The sequence below is a fragment of the Columba livia genome, chromosome W, assembly GCF_036013475.1.
Source record: "Columba livia isolate bColLiv1 breed racing homer chromosome W, bColLiv1.pat.W.v2, whole genome shotgun sequence".
In the NCBI taxonomy this organism is placed as follows: Eukaryota; Metazoa; Chordata; class Aves; order Columbiformes; family Columbidae; genus Columba; species Columba livia.
Genome location: NC_088641.1, coordinates 14,853,557 through 14,871,855, shown reverse-complemented (window position 1 = coordinate 14,871,855; position 18,299 = coordinate 14,853,557). Strand labels below are relative to the sequence as shown.

Genomic DNA, 18,299 nt, shown 5'->3' with positions numbered 1-18,299 from the left:
CGGGGGATGAAGCAGGGGGGAGATCATCAAACGTAATAGCACCCCTGCTGCAGGCAGTAGGTGTGGGGGGGAACCAGTCTATGTAAAAGTTCCGTTTTCGCCAGGGGATTTAGTAATCTGGAAGCAATCGGCTGGTCCTTATCGGGAAAATCCAGATAAGGTTGCAATAATTAAGATGATAATTAAAATGCAGAATCCTGATTGGGATGATTTACAAGTGATTTTAGATACATTAATGGACTCTACAGAAAAATATATGGTTATACAGGTTGCGAGGGATGAAGTGAGAGAAGATATTCGGAATGGGAAAGTAGAGGGTAACGTTGATGAGAACTTTCCAAAAGAAGATCCCCGATGGAATTATAATACAGGAGGCAGGTTATGCCGTCTCCGGAGGTATCAGTATATTGGTTATTGATTGGCGTTCAAACTGCTATGCCGAAGCACATGAATTGGTCAAAATTGTATAATGTGAGGCAGGAAAAGAATGAGTCTCCCTCGGCCTTTTTAGAAAGATCAAAAGAAGCTGCCAAAATCGGGATGTAAAATTTTTAGTAGACACAGGGGCTACTTACTCTGTACTGGATTCCTTACAGGGAGCGGTAGGTCATAAAGCTACGTAGGCCATAAAGCTACAACAATTGGTGGTGCCACAGGGAAGGAGGAGGTACGGCCATTCTTACAACCTTTGGATTTGTGCTTTGGAGAAAAGGAACTAACCCACGAGTTCTTATATGTCCCAGATTGTCCAGTCTTTCGTTTAGGACGAGATTTGCTGACTAAATTAGATGCCATAATAACATTTGAAGATGGAGATTTGGTAATGAAAATTTCAGAGTCAAAGGCAGGACAAATTTTATTATTAAAAGAAAATCCAATTGTAAAATACCACAGGCAGTAGAAGATGCAGTGATTCCCACAATATGGGAAACTGACATACCCGGGAGGTCAAAAGTAGCTAAACCTGTGAAAGTGGAGCTGAAGGAAGGTGCAAAACCAGTACAGTTGAAGCAGTACCCGTTGAAATTAGAAGCTAAATTAGGAATAGCATCTTTAATTGAGAAATTTTTGAAATATGGAATTCTAGAAGAATGTGAATCAGAATATAATACTCCAATTTTCCAGTAAAGAAACCTGATGGTAGCTATTGATTAGTCCAGGGCTTACGGGCAATAAGCCAGATCACTAAGGATATACATCCGGTAGTTGCAAATCCATATACCTTGTTAGCATCTGTGAAAGAGGAATATAAATGGTTTACAGTACTTGATTTAAAAGATACCTTCTTCTGCATACCCCTTGACCAGGAAAGTAAAAAGTTATTTGCTTTTGAGTGGGAAAATCCACACAACGGAAGAAAGACCCAATTAACCTGGACGCGCCTTCCACAAGGATTTAAGAATAGTCCAACTATCTTTGGGAATCAACTAGCCAAAGAGCTCGAGGAGTAGACTACAAGAGGCCATATCGGCATATCGGAATTCCCCGACAATGGTATTTGTTGCTGCAATATGTGGATGATATTCTGATTGCTGCTGAGACCCAAGAACTCTGCATCCAGGTAACAATTGAAATATTGAATCAATTAGTAATGAATGGATATAAAGTGTCAAAAAATAGAGCTCAGATTGCATCCATGACTGTGATCTATCTAGGATGTAAGCTTTCTCAAGGACAGCGAAGACTAGGTATACACCATGTGCATGCTATCTGTGCTATCTCAGAACCACGAAACTTACATGAATTAAGATCTTTTCTAGGAATGGCAGGATGGTGCAGGCTCTGGATCATGGACTATGGACTTATTGCCAAACCTTTATATGAGGTGCAGAAGAATAAGACCTTAGTGTGGGGAAAGCTGCAACAAGAAGCTTTCCAAAAATTGAAACAAACTTTAATAAAAGCACCTGCTTTGAGCCTACCTGACTTAAGCAAAGACTTTCAGTTATTCGTACATGAACAACAGAGACTTGCCTTAGGAGTATTAACCCAGCGGCTGGGATCCTGGAAAAGGCCCGTAGGTTATTTCTCTAAACAACTTGATCCGGTAAGTGCTGGATGGCCGGCGTGCTTGCGGGCGGTGGCTGCTACCGTGATATTAATTCAGGAAGTCCGGAAACTGACTATGGGGAAGAAGATCGAAGTATTTGTATCCCACATGGTGACTAAGGTATTGGAACAAAAGGGGGGCCATTGGCTTTCCCCAAGCAGAATGATGAAATATCAAGCGATCCTGACAGAACAAGATGATGTTATTTTAAAACAACTAACCTAATGAATCCAGCTGTGTTTTTAAATGCAGAAACTGAAGAAGAGGATTTGGAACATGATTGTGTGTGGAGGTCATCAAATACACCTATGCAAGTCGTCCCAATCTGAAGGATACCCCATTGGAAGAGATGGATTTGGAACTTTTTACTGATGGCAGTAGTTTTGTGGAAAGCGGAGTGCGGTACGCAGGATATGTGATTACTACTGTCAAAACAGTAATCAAAGCCAAATCCCTACCACCAAGCACATCAGCACAGAAAGCTGAGCTGATTGCCCTAACTAGGGCATTAGAGCTCAGTGAGGACAAAAGGGTCAATATTCGGACTGATTCAAAATATGTGTTCGGTGTTGTTCATGTGCATGGAGCCCTCTGGAAAGAGCGTGGACTACTTTCCTCTCAGGGAACAAACATCAAATACCAGAAGGAAATATTAAACTTGACTAATGCCGTTCAAAAGCCATTGCGAGTTGCCATTATGCACTGTAAAGCTCATCAGAGTGGAACATCGAAAATTATTGAAGGAAATCAACTTGCCGATCAGACAGCTCGATCAGTGGCGCAACAAGTTTGGACAATGGTGGGTCTTGTCTCCCAGAAGGTAAGAGCAATTGATTTATTACCTTCAGAGGCACCTAAATATTCTACAGAAGACGAGAGATTGGCAAATTTAGTAAAAGCCAGCAAGGATAATTCTGGGTGGTATGTAACCGTCCAATGAACAAGTTGTGGTGCCAATTACGACTACGAGAGGAATACTTCAGGCAGAACACCAGAAGTGTCATTGGGGTGCAGAAGCATTGGTAACATATCTGAGAAAATGGATTATCTCAGTCTAGATGTTAACAATGGCAAAGTCTATCACAGCTATGTGTGAAATTTGCTTGAAAAATAATCCTTTAGTAAAAAGAAAGATAGATATGGGGGAAATTAAGACAGGAGTACAACCAGGAGATTATTGGCAAATAGATTAGGTGGAACTCCCCAGAACTCGAGGATTCAGATATCTATTAGTTGGGGTAGATACCTTTTCAGGATGGCCGGAAGCCTTCCCTTGTCGCACCAACCAGAAACTGTAAAATGGTTACTAAGGGAAATTATCTGATAGGGGACCACACTTTGTTGCTCAAGTGGTAACATAGTTTGGGAATTAAATGGGAATTACATACCCCATGCATGGAGACCCCAGTCTAGTGGACAGGTGGAGAGAAAGGAAGAAAGAAAAAAAAAAAAAATCAAACCTAAAAAGGCAGCATAGTAAGATTTGTCTGGAACCAAAAATTCAATAACGCTGAAGCCATTGCGTATTAGGATTAAACCTAGGAGCGGAATGTTAGTAAGCCCATATGAAATTTTGTATGGCAAATCATATGAAGCACCTGATCCAAATCCAAGTGTGTATGTAAAGGGTAATCAGAATTTACACAATTACGTGTTTCGTTTGCTAACAGCGGGACAGCAGTGGGTGAACCCCAGCCCGGCCCGCTCCGCCGCCTGAGGGAACAGTGCAGCGCTGCGTGGGGACCAGCCCTGCCCGGCCATGATGCTGCCCACGGCTGGTCCCAGCCCTGGGCAGACCTGCGGGGCCATGCTGGTTGCCACCGTGTTCCTGCAGTCTGTCTGCGTGGCCGTCACCTTCCTCTACCTCACCAACGAGCTCAAACATCTCCGGGACACATACTCCAAGAGCAGCATCGCTTGTCTCACTAGGGAGGAAATGGGAAATTTCATCCAAAACTTGGATCTAATTGAAAGTGAAGACAGAGCAGCTGACCCCTGCTGGCAAGTAAAGTGGCACCTGGGAAAGGTAATTTAAAGGATGTCGAAAAGCTACGAGGAAAACATATCTGCAGTCAACACTGACAGAGTGCTGATGCTGTCACAGACCTATGGGCAGCAGCCATGTGGTCCCATCAACAGGATTGTGGCACATTTGATGGGCAACAGCAACAGGAAGAATTCCCTGTCCCCATGTATAGATTCCTCACCCAGGAGAGGGAATGAAGAAAGATAAAAAAAAAACAAAAACAAAACAAAACAACAAAAAAAACACCCCAACCAAACAAAAAACAAAACAAAACAAAAACACAAACAAACAAACAAACAAAAAACACAATCAAAAAAACAAAACAAAACAAAAAAAAACCCCAAAACTGGGAATCGTTAAGAAAAGGCCACTCTTTCCTTTACAATGTGGAACAGAGAAATGGCGAGTTAGTGATACCCCAGACAGGCTTTTATTACATCTACTCACAAATTTATTTTCGTTTCCTTGAAAATGAGAACGAGTATTCAGATTTGTTAGCACAAGTCAGGAACCCCAAACAGCTCGTCCAATATGTTTACAAACTGACTAATTACCCAGAGCCCATTTTGCCCATGAAAAGTTCAAGAACAAGCTGCTGGTCTAAAAAGGCAGAATATGGACTTTACTCCATCTACCAAGGTGGTGTGTTTCAGCTGAAAAGAGAGGACAGGATTTTCGTCTCCATCAGTAATGGTGACATAGTTGACATGGACAAAGAAGCAAGTTTTTTTTGGAGCCTTTATGATTGCTTAAAAGATTAAAATCGTGCTCCAAAGAAGCCATGATGAGGGTCAGTTGTTGAAAGAGCTGATTAAAATGGAGTGAAAATGCATTGTCTAGGAATAGAAAAGCATTTTCAAAGGGGGGAAATGTTACAGTTGTAACTAAGTTTTGTAAACTATATCCAAGATTCTTACCTTATCTTGAGGCTTTGCAGGTTGTATACAAAAAGAGAACTGAGAGTTAGTCCTCAGTTAGTCCTTATCTTATCTTGAAAGGATAGGATGTGCTGAGACTGCACATCTAAGAAATCCAAGAATTTTACATGATTTCACAATGAACATAGGAATAGCGCGCATGCGCGGTGACAAAAGGTGAAAAGTACACGAGTGAAGAAGACTCCTTACTTCATCCTGAAGACCCCCTGAACGACCACCAGAGGACACTGCGCATGCTTAGAGTAGTTCCAAGGTGTTGCAACTGTTAGTGTGAAATAGTTGTGTAATCTGATGAATATGCAATACATACGTTGTAACCCTAATGAATATGTATGTAACCAAATTGTATAAATGTAGCGGAGTTCGAATCAGTGGTCGAAGCCAGCTTTGGGTGGCAACCCCTGGTTTCCCAGCGCTGAAATAGAAGCACTGCATATAACTACGTCTGTGGTTATGTGTCTCGTTTGCTAACACTATTAATATCCACTTAAGACTTTTTTAATTAATTCACTTGAATGCCTTTAAATCTCTTTTAATGCCTTTATCCAATGGTTTTAGGTCAAGTGGAGCTCTCAGAAATGCTACATGGGTTTTCCAAATAGAAAGATTGACATCTGTAACCATACTGCCATCTATTTCTTCATGTCACCCATCACATAGCTTAACGTCCAACCCAACTTTTTCACTTGCTGTGAATTGCTTCCAAAAATTGTACAGTCAAGAACCAGAATGAGGTGCTTGTGTCCTAAATCAACTGTCCGTGCAAGTTCATTCTCATAAATAGTAGCTTCATTTCACTTATGGGCATCTGGTGGAGTGAAAGAAGTATATTATTTTCCAGAAAGCACAGGTTTACAATCCACAGATTTCAATGTAATGTTGCAAGAAGTATTTATTACAGTGGAGAACTGTTGGTAAATTTAAGATATATTGCTCAAGCTCTGTCTGTATTCCCATCAGTGCACAGGAGACACAAGGAAGATAGAGCTGGTTAATATTCAAACATCACTTCCTCCAAGTCCAAGACCGATGCATCCCTATGATAAAGAAATAAAGGGAGTAAGAGGCTAGCATGGATGAGTAAGGAACTCCAGTCAAAACTCAGGTGGAAGAAGAATGTTTATGTAATGTGTAAAAAGAGACAGACCACCTGGGAGGAATACAAGGAGGCTGTTAGAGTATGCAGGGATACGGTGGGAAAGGCCAAGCTCCACTTGAAATTAAATATGGCCAGGGATGTCAAGGACAACAAGAAGGGCTTCTTCGAGTATATCAGCAGCAGAAGTAATGTTAGGGAAAATGTAGGTCTGCTGCTGAATGAGGTGGGTACCCTGGTGATGGAGGACACAGAGAAGGCAGAGTTACTGAATGCCTTCTTTGCTTCTGTCTTTACCACTAAGACTGGCCCTCAGGAATCCCACATACTGAAGGTAAGAGAGAAAGTCTGGAGAAAGGAAGACTTTCCCTTGGTTGAGGAGGATCGGGTTAGAGATACATAAACTGGACAGACAGAAATCCATGGGCCCCAATGGGATGCACCCATGAATGATGAGAGAGCTAGCAGATGTTATTGCAAAGTCACTCTCCATTATCTTTGAAAGATCATGGAGAACAGGAGAGGTGCCTGAGAACTGGAAGAAAACCAGTGTCACTCCAGTCTTCAAAAACAGTAAGGACAACCCAGGAAACTAGAGGCTAGTCAGCCTCACCTCTTTCTTATAGGCCCCTTTTAAGTATCACACAGTATCACAGTATCACAGTATGTTTGGGATTGGAAGGGACCTCAAAAGATCATCTAGTCCAATCCCCCTGCTGGAGCAGGAACGCCTAGGTGAGGTCGCACAGGAACATGTCCAGGCGGGTTTTGAATGTCTCCAGAGAAGGAGACTCCACAACCTCCCTGGGCAGCCTGTTCCAGTGCTCTGTTACCCTCACTGAGAAGAAGTTTTTTCCCAAATTTAAGCGGAACCTCTTGTGTTCCAGCTTGATCCCATTACCCCTTGTCCTATCATTGTTGGCCACCGAGAAGAGCCTGGCTCCATCCTCATGGCACTCACCCTTTATATATTTATAAACATTAATGAGGTCCCACCTTAGTCTCCTCTTCTCCAAACTAAAGAGCCCCAGCTCCCTCAGCCTTTCTTCATAAGGGAGGTGCTCCACTCCCTTAATCATCTTGGTTGCCCTACGCTGGACCCTCTCCAGCAGTTCCCTGTCCTTCTGGAACTGAGGGGCCCAGAACTGGACACAATATTCCAGATGTGGTCTCACCAGGGCGGAGTAGAGGGGAAGGAAGACCTCTCTCGATCTACTAGCCACTCCCCTTCTAATACACCCCAGGATGCCATTGGCCTTCCTGGCCACAAGGGCACAGTGCTGGCTCATGGTCATCCTGTTGTCCACCAGGACCCCCAGGTCCCTTTCCCCTACACTGCTCTCTAATATGTAATTTCCCAACCTATACTGGAACCTGGGGTTGTTCCTGCCCAGATGCAGGACTCTACACTTGCCCTTGTTAAATTTCATTAGGTTATTCCCCGCCCAACTCTCCAGCCTGTCCAGGTCCCGCTGGATGGCAGCACAGCCTTCTGGTGTGTCAGCCACCCCTCCCAGCTTAGTGTCATCAGCAAACTTGCTGATAGTACACTCTATTCCCTCGTCTAAATTGTTAATGAATATATTGAATAATATTGGCCCCAGCACTGACCCCTGAGGCACTCCACTAGATACTGGCCTCCAACTAGACTCCGCACCATTGACTACCACTCTCTGGCTTCTCTCCTTAAGCCAGTTTGCAACCCACCTCACTAGTCTATTGTCTAGACCACACTTCCTCAACTTAGCTGTGAGGATGCTGTGGGAGACTGTGTCAAAGGCTTTACTGAAGTCAAGGTAGACCACATCCACCGCTCTGCCATCATCCATCCACCTTGTTACATTAAGTACTGAAAGGCCACAATAAGGTCTCCCTGGTGCTTTCTCTTCTCCAGGCTGAACGACCCCAACTCTTTTAGACCGTCCTCATAGAAGAGGTGTTCCAGCCCTCTGATCATTTTTGTGACCCTCCTCTGGACTCTCTCCAACAGGTCCACGTCTTTCCTGTACTGGTTTTTCTCCCCCCATCTAGTTTTTCCCTTCACTGCCCACATAATCTCAAACTGATAATGTGCCTTAGCAAAATTTGCTGAGACCAGAGAAAGGCTGAGGCTTGTGCAGAGCAATAGCTCCTTGTGCCGCTGCACATCCCTTTGAATTTGATTAGTGTTAGTCCCATCCTCTGGGGTAGGAACCTTTGCATTCTCCCTTTTCTACCCTTGTGTGCTGAGATATGTAGGCTGTATCACATAATTTGTGTCTGCATCTTCCCACTAGTTTTTGCATTTTCCTCTCTGTGTGTGATCTGAAGCTCTGGCTGTAGTGGGGACACAGTGAGCAGGACTGCAGTGATGTTTGATACACACCAGAGCAACTGCTCTAATAAGCAGAAGACATCTAGCTGCCCTACAGCTTTCATGTGCTTCACTGCTTTGCCAGTATGACTCTGGCCTGACTTCTGCTCAGAGTGAGAGATTAGGTCCAGTTTGTCTTGTAGCAAAGCAGGGTGAGGCTTAGGAAGCTGTTGAAGCATCCTGGAGAGTATACGAAATGAGGAGAAAGGGGAATTTTTTGGTTCCAAAAAGACTGTCACAAATTCTTGTTGAGGACTGAGCTGCATCAACACTGTTAACTCTTCTGTTGGCTTATCTGTGTGCTGCTGAAGTAGTGGCCATTTATATAATGTCTGGCAACTCTTCCCAAAATTGACAGAATCTGCGCCAAATGGCTTATACTTGATAAGTAAGCTGTTCAGTGCAATCGTGTTTGAGTGTGAAGTGCAGTCTGGGGTCTCAGCTCTTCCAGGATGGGCTGTATGGGACCAGTCTTCACAATCACTGCTCAGAAGCAGGCTAGGCATTAGTTTTCTGGGTTGGTGAGAGATTATATTGTGTATCCCTCACTTTGTATATTCTTTTATTGTTATTACTGTTGTTGTTTATCTCTTCCTTTCTTGTTTTGGTTAACTGTTTGTATCCCAACCCACAAGTTTTACCTTTTGTTTCCCGGTTCTCCTCCCCATCCCACCAGGTGGGTGAGGAGTGAACAAGCAGCCACATGGATCTAGCTGCTGGCTTGGGGGAGGGAGGGGGGGGGCTGGGGCTAAACCATGACAGTCATTTTGGTGCACAACATGGGGCAAGAAAGGTTGGGATAATGGCAGATCTGACCAGAACATGTTAAAACAAATTTGTTATATGCATTTATTATATCAGTTAAATAGTCACTGGTCACAATGTTGTTTTGGTCCACATGGTTGTGTTACGTAAATTCTTACATGCACTATGTATTCCCTGTGGTGCTGTTCATCACCTCTGGGAGAAGGATCAGGATTATCATATTGCTGTCCTGTGTAATATTAATTTATGATATGATAACATCACTGGCCATGAGGTTAAGCTGGTATTTGTATGCAGCATTGTTGTCATGTCCATACCTGGAGTGTCATCTCTCAGAATTGATTAGTAATCGCATCCAATCTATGGGGAAGACAGGGGGGATACTTTCCCCATCTCTTTCACCTCCCATTTCTCCTTCAGGTTAGGTACAACAGTTTTTGAGAATTTTGAACATCCTGGGGATATTCAAGCTAGCATGCTCTTATTGCTATGTCTCCTGAATGCATTTAAGGTCATGTATAGGCTGCATAGTCATGGATGGTATGGCATATGGGAGAATATGGGCAGGTATCTAGAGAACTTCTAATCTCCAACGGTTTATAGCTTTACCCCTTAGTGTATGAGAATATAGCAGAAGAATGGCGAGGAGGTTGGTTGACTGTAAATACGCTCAAGTGACTTTCAGCTGTCTGTAGAAAAAGCACATACATCACACTAATTGTTTTACTGACCTTCTATACTTGACGAGTAGAACCTCTATGTTAGATAACATAGGCCTGTGAGAAACTCTAGGACACCTTATCACTATGTCTGAGATTCCTGCTTTGTTGTGAGAAAGAGCGAGAGGCTGCACCTGCTTGAAGCCTTGAAATACATGCAAGCTCAGCAGGCCCAGTGATCTTCTACCAGGGCTGAATTCTGCAGCACCTGCATCCCCACTTGTGTTACCTCTGCATGGGAGCTTAGGTGCTACTTCAGAGATCCCCCAGTAGAGAGGTAACTAAAATAAAACTTGCTCTTTGCAAATGCATTTGTGGCCTCTGGCTCTTCTTGCGACGTGTCTGCGCCTGTGCGCACGCTTAGCAATTACAGGACCCCGATGAAGTGATAGAATATTTAAAAGAAAAATGTTCTGGCTGTTCCAAAGAGGCACATCTTGCTGCATTGTGCTGGTCCCTGGCCAGTATCTACCAAACATGGCTCAATTTTATGCTGTATCCCCAGGGGGAAGAAAGGGAAAATAGACCAACAGGGCACTGTGGCTACTCCCACCCTCATACCAAGCACTTGAGCTACTCCAACCCCAGCAACAAGTGATGCAGCTGAACCCAAGAACCAACCTGTGCCAGTATCAGTCACCCCTATACAGAAGAAGAAATACAACAAAAAGATCAGTTTGTGTAGTGAGGGATGAAGATGATCCAGAGTCATCACAAGAACAGGAGGAAGAGGCAGAACCAGGGATAATAATCTGATCCCTATTCCCAAGTGAGCTGCGAGATATGTGAAAATATTTCAGCAACCATTCCGGTGAGCACATTATTACTTGGTTGCTCCGATGCTGGGATAATGGAGCCAGTAACTTGGAATTAGAGGGTAGGGAAGCCAAGCAGATGGGATCCCTGTCTAGGGAAGTGGGCATTGACAAGGCAATTGGGAAAAAGACACAAGCCCTCAGCCTCTGGAGATGACTTCTGTCAGGTGTGAAGAAAAGGTATCCCTTCAAGGAAGATGTTACTTGTCACCAAGGCAAGTGGACCACCATGGAGAGAGGTATCTAGTACCTGAGGGAACTAGCCGTGCTAGAGGTGATTTATAGTGACCTAGACAAAGCGCAGTTACCCACAGATCCAGATGAAGTCCAATGCACACAATTGTGCTGGGTCGTTCAAGATGGGGTTAATTTCTACGCTGCCAGGACATCTGGGTATTCTATACCATATTCGGTCTCTCTCTTTGGGCTCTGCTTCCAGTTCCGGGGGGGGCAAGCCAGGAGGCTCCTGCCGGACCACGTGGTTTCTATTCCTTTTGGTATTTTGGGTGCGAGTTTGCGATTCGGGGCAAAGAGGGAAGAGCGGTGGTGAGAGAGTTTAAGCACAAGCTGTGGGGGGCGAGCTGATGGCTTGGAGGGGACTGACTGCTGCAGTGGTGGGCAGCCACGTGGGGAAGGCACCCACGGTGTGGGCCACATTGCACTGTGTGCTCATCGTCTTTCTAAGTTCCTTTACCATTGCTGTTACTGCTTGTTCACTCTTCTTTGTTTGCTCCTTGCTGCCCTGTTAAACTGTTTTTTATCCCAACCCACTTATTTTTTCCTTTATTGTTTTTTTTTTAATTGTCCTCTCCATCCCACTGGGGGCGGGGGAGGGGTGAGTGAGTGGCATGTGGTTCTAGGTGCAAGCTGGGGTGACTGGGGCTAAACTACGACAGTCCTTTTTTGGAGAGCTGATAGAGGGAACTAACATTTTAAGGGTTAAATAAACATATAATGGGTGCCTACTAATAAACTAACACTTTAAGGCTTAGCCACACAATAAGTGCTTAGTTTAGAGCTTTATGTAAACTTATGTTAAGAAAAACAGAACCCCATCGAATGCCAAGATAAGAAGTTTTACTGCACCTAGCTGTAAACTTGAGGAGACAAGATAACGAAGATTTACAGCAAAAGGGGGCGCCAGTCTGGTTTCAATCGACTTGGCAGCTCGGGTCCCAGTCAATTCAACATAATGAGCCAAAGGTAAAAAGTTCACTGTGACGAAGCTGAAGGAGCCTTCATCCAAAGACCCCCAAAGACCCCTTCTCAAGACCACCAGTTGGCACTGCGCAGGCACAACAGGGCAGGGTCAAGGAGGAGACTATGGAAATGACTACCTGGGACTCATTTTGATAAGAAGCAGGGAAAGGTTATGAATATGTATAGGTGTTCCTGGGGTCATTATGAATATGTAACACCTTACTGTATTTAAACACACCTCATATTGTTAGAAGGTGCGCATGAATGGTGGAACGATCCCCCTTGCGCCCGATGTCAAAATAAGGGAGAAGCTCTGCCCGGCTGTGCGGACCGCCTGAGAGAAAGGGACCTCCCAGACATGTCCCAAACCTTTTGTTATGGAGGGGCTTCCCTCCGCTCCGGCTGGTCACCACAGGGGCAGACAACAACCTTTTGCATTAATCGGATAAGGTATGTTTATGTTTTCCTGTAACACGGGCCTGTAACGTGGGGGGCCAGTAACTCGCGAGGGACGCCTGCGCATGGCCAGATTCCCCATATTGGTGTAAATGGGTACCTAAGGGGGTTACTGACTTGATGACCAGAAGGGGGTCAGCCGCTAGCGATCTTGGGGGTAGATCGAGTAACCCTGAGACTTCTGTTGCGTCTCGTTTACGGGAGCCAGGATGGGCCTGCTAATGACTGTTATGGAAGCGGGGGAAGGGTAAACAGAGTCTCCAGTCATGGGTTCGAGACCCACTAACAACTGTCAGGGGTTTGAGTCCCCATGGCAATTGACGCCTTATAACATCTTAATCCATGGGAATTGAAATTTATATTGCTGTAGCTGTAATTGGAATACTTATGGTGACAGTTACATGTTGTATGATCAAGAAGTTTTTGTGCCCGGTACTGTGCTTTGTATGAATGAGTGCTTTGTGTGAAGGAGTGCCTGAGACGCAGTCTGACTGCGAAGCGAGTGCGGACTCCCGATCCGCGGTTTCGTGTTCTCCGTGAGGAGACCGGCCGGAGACGGACGAAGCAAATGATAAGTGTTTCTTGAACTAATAGCTAGCTTGGTAATCATGTGTGTTATCTTTATAAGTGCCCAGGCATTCCACGTCTGTTGTAATAATCTTTAGAGTACAACCATCTGTACGATGAGCAATTTAGCTTTTAATTGTGTGCATGTGGTGTTAAGGTTTTGTGTGTGATAAGCTGTGTCTCAGCGTACCAAATTTAGCTTTTTGTATTTACATCAGGTAAGAAATCCTGTTTTGGGATAACAGTTGTAATACCCCAGATGAGACACTAATAAAAGCCTTGCCCAGTCCAGCTTGCTGAAGGAAGCGGGGGGGGCAGGTGCCGATGGGGCTCCAGCGCGCACTGACCTATTTTGTCAGGGAGACTCAGCGGTACCTCTATCCAGCTGAGCAGTAAGCGGCTCAAAGGTGCAATGCTAAAATCAAAATATTGTCTTGAATGAATGTAATTGTGATCTGTTTGCATATTTGAACTCAGTTGTTGGTTTACATGTTTGAGCTCAGTATTTTAATTTGCACATTTATATTTGGTGCCAAAACAATTTTGTTTGGGCAGATTTTAAAGAAAATTATCCGTAAATGCTAAAGGCAATCTGTGTGGAAACCAAATAAGAGAAAGTAGGCAAATAAATTCCACAATGGGTAATTTTCAAGGTGGAGTTTTAAAGAAAAGTCCCCTGGGTTGTGTATTAGCTCACTGGAAGGAAATTCTCGGGATGGGGGGCATGGAAAGTAAAAAGACTCTTATCAAATATTGTAATCAATGGTGGCCACTCTATAAATTAGGGAATGAGGAGCGGTGGCCCATCAATGGGACATTAGATTTAGACACCTTGTCGCAACTAATGTTATTTTTAAAGAAGGAAATAAAATGGGATGAAGCTACATATGTAGACATGTTTTTCACCCTCCGAAGCCATCCTGAGTATATCAGAGAGACCATACATTAGACCCCTCCCAGGACCCTACTGTATTAGCTTTAGAAAGGGAAAATAAGGAAAAAGGGAAAACTAGTAAACCCCAGAAATGTTGTTCAGGATCAGAGGACCTGCCAGAGTATTACAAGCTGCCAGCGGGAGGTGGGGCTGCGGGGGAACAGGAATGTGGAGCAGTGGGGGGGCAGGAAGAAAGCAGAAGCAGAGAATTTAATCTAGCCACCCCTCAGGGCAGCCCAGTGGCTTCCCGTGCTCGAAACACGGAAATAGTGCAAGCCTCCCTCAGAGAGGCAGCAGGACCAGAGGGAGGTCCAGTTTTAATAAAGGTTCCCTTCTCTTAATTTGATCTTGAAACATGGAAGACGGTAGTAAAAGATTATCGGAGTGATTCTGTGGAGGTTACTAGACATTTTCAGTTCCTGGTTAAACAACATAACAAGGACATAACAAGATGGATAGATGATGGCAGAGCGGTGGATGTGGTCTACTTTGATTTCAGTAAAGCATTTGACACAGTTTCCCACAGCATCCTCACAGCTAAAGGGGAGTGCGATCTGGATGATCGGGTAGTGAGGTGGACCATGAACTGGCTGAAGGAAAGAAGCCAGAGAGTTGTGGTCAATGGGGCAGAGTCTAGTTGGAGGGCCAGTATCTAGTGGAGTGCCTCAAGGGTCAGTACTGGGGCCGGTATTATTCAATATATTCATCAATGATTTGGATAAGGGAATAGAGTATGCTATCAGCAAGTTTGCTGATGACACCAAGCTGGGAGGAGTGGCTGACATGCCAGAAGGCTGTGCTGCCATCCAGTGAGACCTGGACAGACCGGAGAGTTGGGCAGGGAGAAATTTAATGAAATATAACAAGGGAAAGTGTAGAGTCTTGCATCTGGGTAGGAACAACCCCAGGTTCCAGTATAAGTTGGGAAACGACCTGTTAGAGAGCAGTGTAGGGGAAAGGGACCTGGGGGTCCTGGTGGACAGCAGGATGACCATGAGCCAGCACTGTGCCCTTATGGCCAAGAAGGCCAATGGCATCCTGGGGTGTATTAGAAGAGGTGTGGTTAGTAGGTCCAGAGAGGTTCTCCTTCCCCTCTGCTCTGCCCTCGTGAGACTGCACCTGGAATATTGTGTCAATTTCTGGGCCTCTCAGTTCAAGAAGGACAGGGAACTGCTTGAGAGAGTCCAGCGCAGAGCCACGAAGATGATTAAGGGAGTGGAGCATCTCCCTTATGAGGAAAGGCTGAGGGAGCTCGGTCTCTTTAGCTTGGAGAAGAGGAGACTGAGGGGTGACCTCATTAATGTTTACAGATATATAAAGGGTGAATGTCATGAGGATGGAGCGAGGCTCTTCTCGGTGACAACCAACGGTAGGACAAGGGGTAATGGGTTCAAACTGGAACACAAGAGGTTCCACTTTAATTTGAGAAGAAACTTCTTCTCAGTAAGTGTTGGAACGATAAAGGACTCAGCATTCCGATTCAATGTGAATCACGCAAAGCCATTTATTACAGAAACAAGCCTCCTTATATATGCAACTATATTCTAATCACGCGTCCACGCTCCAAGCATGGATTCGCTAAATGTGTATCATGGGCTGTCCATGCGCTGGAGTCTCACTCATGATACGTCCGATGATTCACACCACGCCAGGACCCCGGTGATTGAGGAACGCCCCTCTTTCTCACAGCAAATTCTGTTTTCAGCTTCTCGAAGCGGCCTTGAGATTCCTTTGAGCCAGACTAATTCAGCAACAAATCTTTATCTATCAAAACCCCTTCACAGTTCCCCCTTTCTGTTCTTGAATTAGTCAAGCCCCTTTAACCGCACAGTGAATCATTTTTGAAATATACTGCAACATAGAACACATGATTAACAACATAATTACAATTACATATAATGCAGTTAAACCTTATTTAATAAGATCAAACAACTACCTGCTTACTATGACAACCTTATTAACACACTATTTTAATAGATTCAAAATAACCAGACAAGTTAATACAATATTTTCTCTTAAATTCCTAAAAGATTTATAACTGCGCAGTTTACAGGGTAAAATATTTAATACCATCAGCATATACTAATAATTGAATTAATATCTTAAAAGTTATCTTAACCTATTTAAAAGATCAATAGCTTAACCTTAATATCCCTTCTAAAACTTTATCAGTTTTTACACTTAGATTACTATGGTAGAGATATCTCATAATTTTACCTTATCTATGCATTGACTATCTAATCATAATATCACCCTTTTGGATCTCCTGCTGATTGTTCAAATTGCCATTCTCCACAGAAGGTACACCACCTGCTTGCTAATAGGCTTCTAGACCACCAGGTCTGTGAGCATCTATAACACTGAATTAAGATTCATGGTTTACATCTGAAACAGTCCTCACAACTTATCTCCCTCCTGTCCTTCTGCATCCATTGAATCTTTGTTGAATCCACTTCAATTCTCAGCCTGTAATGACACAAACATAACCTTTTCCCCAGGTTATCAATTGATGAGGCCTTTTCCACTGACTAGTGATTTGACCATAACTAATGTAGGTTATTTCTGATTTAGCATGGTTTTGGGTCATACTTGCAAAGTATTTCATCACATACAATGCTTTTGACAATTGGTTTTGTGGTGTTTCCCCTACTTCCCCCCCTTTTTTAAACAAACAAACAAACAAAGTTCAGAACCAGATACGTGCGTTGGATCTTGACTACATACTCAAAATCACAAATCAAATTTAGAGGTTCCTCCTTAAAAAGCTCTAATTTAAAGCTGTGCCAAGTTCTGCTAATTGGGTTGAACCTTCAATAATTTTTACAGAATAATGCCAATTGTTATCTTCACACCAAACCACTACAGCTTTATGAGACTTCCCAGAACCATCAACAAAAACTGTGCAAGTATGTAGGATCAGACCAAATACAAGTATGGCCTATGACCTGATGTTAAAGACTTGCAGGTTCTGCAGCAATTTACATTTAGGCATGCCAAAAGCTGTGCTGTTAAGAAAACCAGCTAGTGCAATTTACAAAGCCATATATTACAAATAAAAAAAATCAGAATTAAATTTCACAAATGGTACATATATGACAAAAGGATCATGGCCTATTAAGACTTAGATTCATTCCCTGCATTTTCTTGATCAGAGTGACAATTGATATATAACAGTCGGTATATTGGTTTGCTAGCAATCTCATCATACTGTCCCACAATAGCCATAGGTTGTTTCATAGACAAATCTGCAAGTCCAGTCGAATGCAGTCAGCCTGTAAGGTTGTCATAAATCTATTCCTCAAAGTTTCTAACTCCATTTTGGCTGTCATATTTATTGGATATTGTTTTCCCTTACCGGATCAAAGTCCTCTTTCAGTTCTATCAGTGTAGTGTTTGCTTTATCAAAACATTGGCTGTTAATACTAGTGGAAATACAGCATTTGAAATTTCCTTGGAGATTTCTCACTTGCAGCAAGCACATCTGCGCCATCCAAGCAGCTTCCTGTAGGCCATGCAACTAAACAGAATTCTCAGAAAACGTTATTTGAGCTTACAATTTACTTAACAAATCTTAACCTAAGAGAGGTATAGGACTTTCTGGCAACTATAAGAATTCATGTATTAAAACTTTGTTCCAAATTTGGCATTCCATTTGTCTCAAAAAACGGCCTTTCTTTCGTTCTCTCCCATGACCTCAGAAACTAGCATGGTGAATTTACTAAGAAGTCTCTTACAACTAATTACCACAGAATAGGTCTATTAACAAATTTTTGGCTTAATTTTCCAGTTTCATTAGAACTATGGTTCTGCTAAGGATGCCTTTAAACTTCACCCTCGGACTGTTCCATTCAGTATTACATCGCTGCAGTGGGGGGGAGAGAAAACCCCCCTTTCACTGCTTTAAAAGCGGGCAGCCAGGTTTTTCCTTTTTTTTTTCTTTCTCTTCTTGCTGCAGTTTAGATATAACCAAGGTCACGCAGCTGGCGTAATGGCTGGTATGAAGTGGGAGGCTCTGGGAAACTTCTCAGTTACAATGAGCTGCACACAGGCCTGGGATATTTTGCTCTTTTGTTTTCCCATTTCATTCCAACCATAATACACTTTATATGCAATTCCAAGTAGCTCAGCAATAGTTACATTCCTTAGCTCCATTTACCTTTTACAATTTACAGATGTCAAAAAACAGTATAATAAACATAAATCCATTATTCTATTTTCCTAGATAATATTCTAGCAACTTTTAAATACAACTGCATACAATACCAAGTTCACATCCGTCATAGCATTTAGGTTTCATTTAATTTAGGTGTTTTTGGTTTTGTTTTTGCCTTTGTTTGTTTTTGTTTGTTTGTTTGTGTGTTTGTTTGTTTTTTGTTTGTT

General features: G+C 43.3%; 1 pseudogene; it reads left to right on the top strand.

Annotated features, from left to right (window-relative positions):
- The first annotated feature begins 3,809 nt into the window (after positions 1-3,809).
- Positions 3,810-4,829, top strand: LOC135577004 (tumor necrosis factor ligand superfamily member 10-like; annotated as a pseudogene).
- Positions 4,830-18,299: the final 13,470 nt, after the last annotated feature.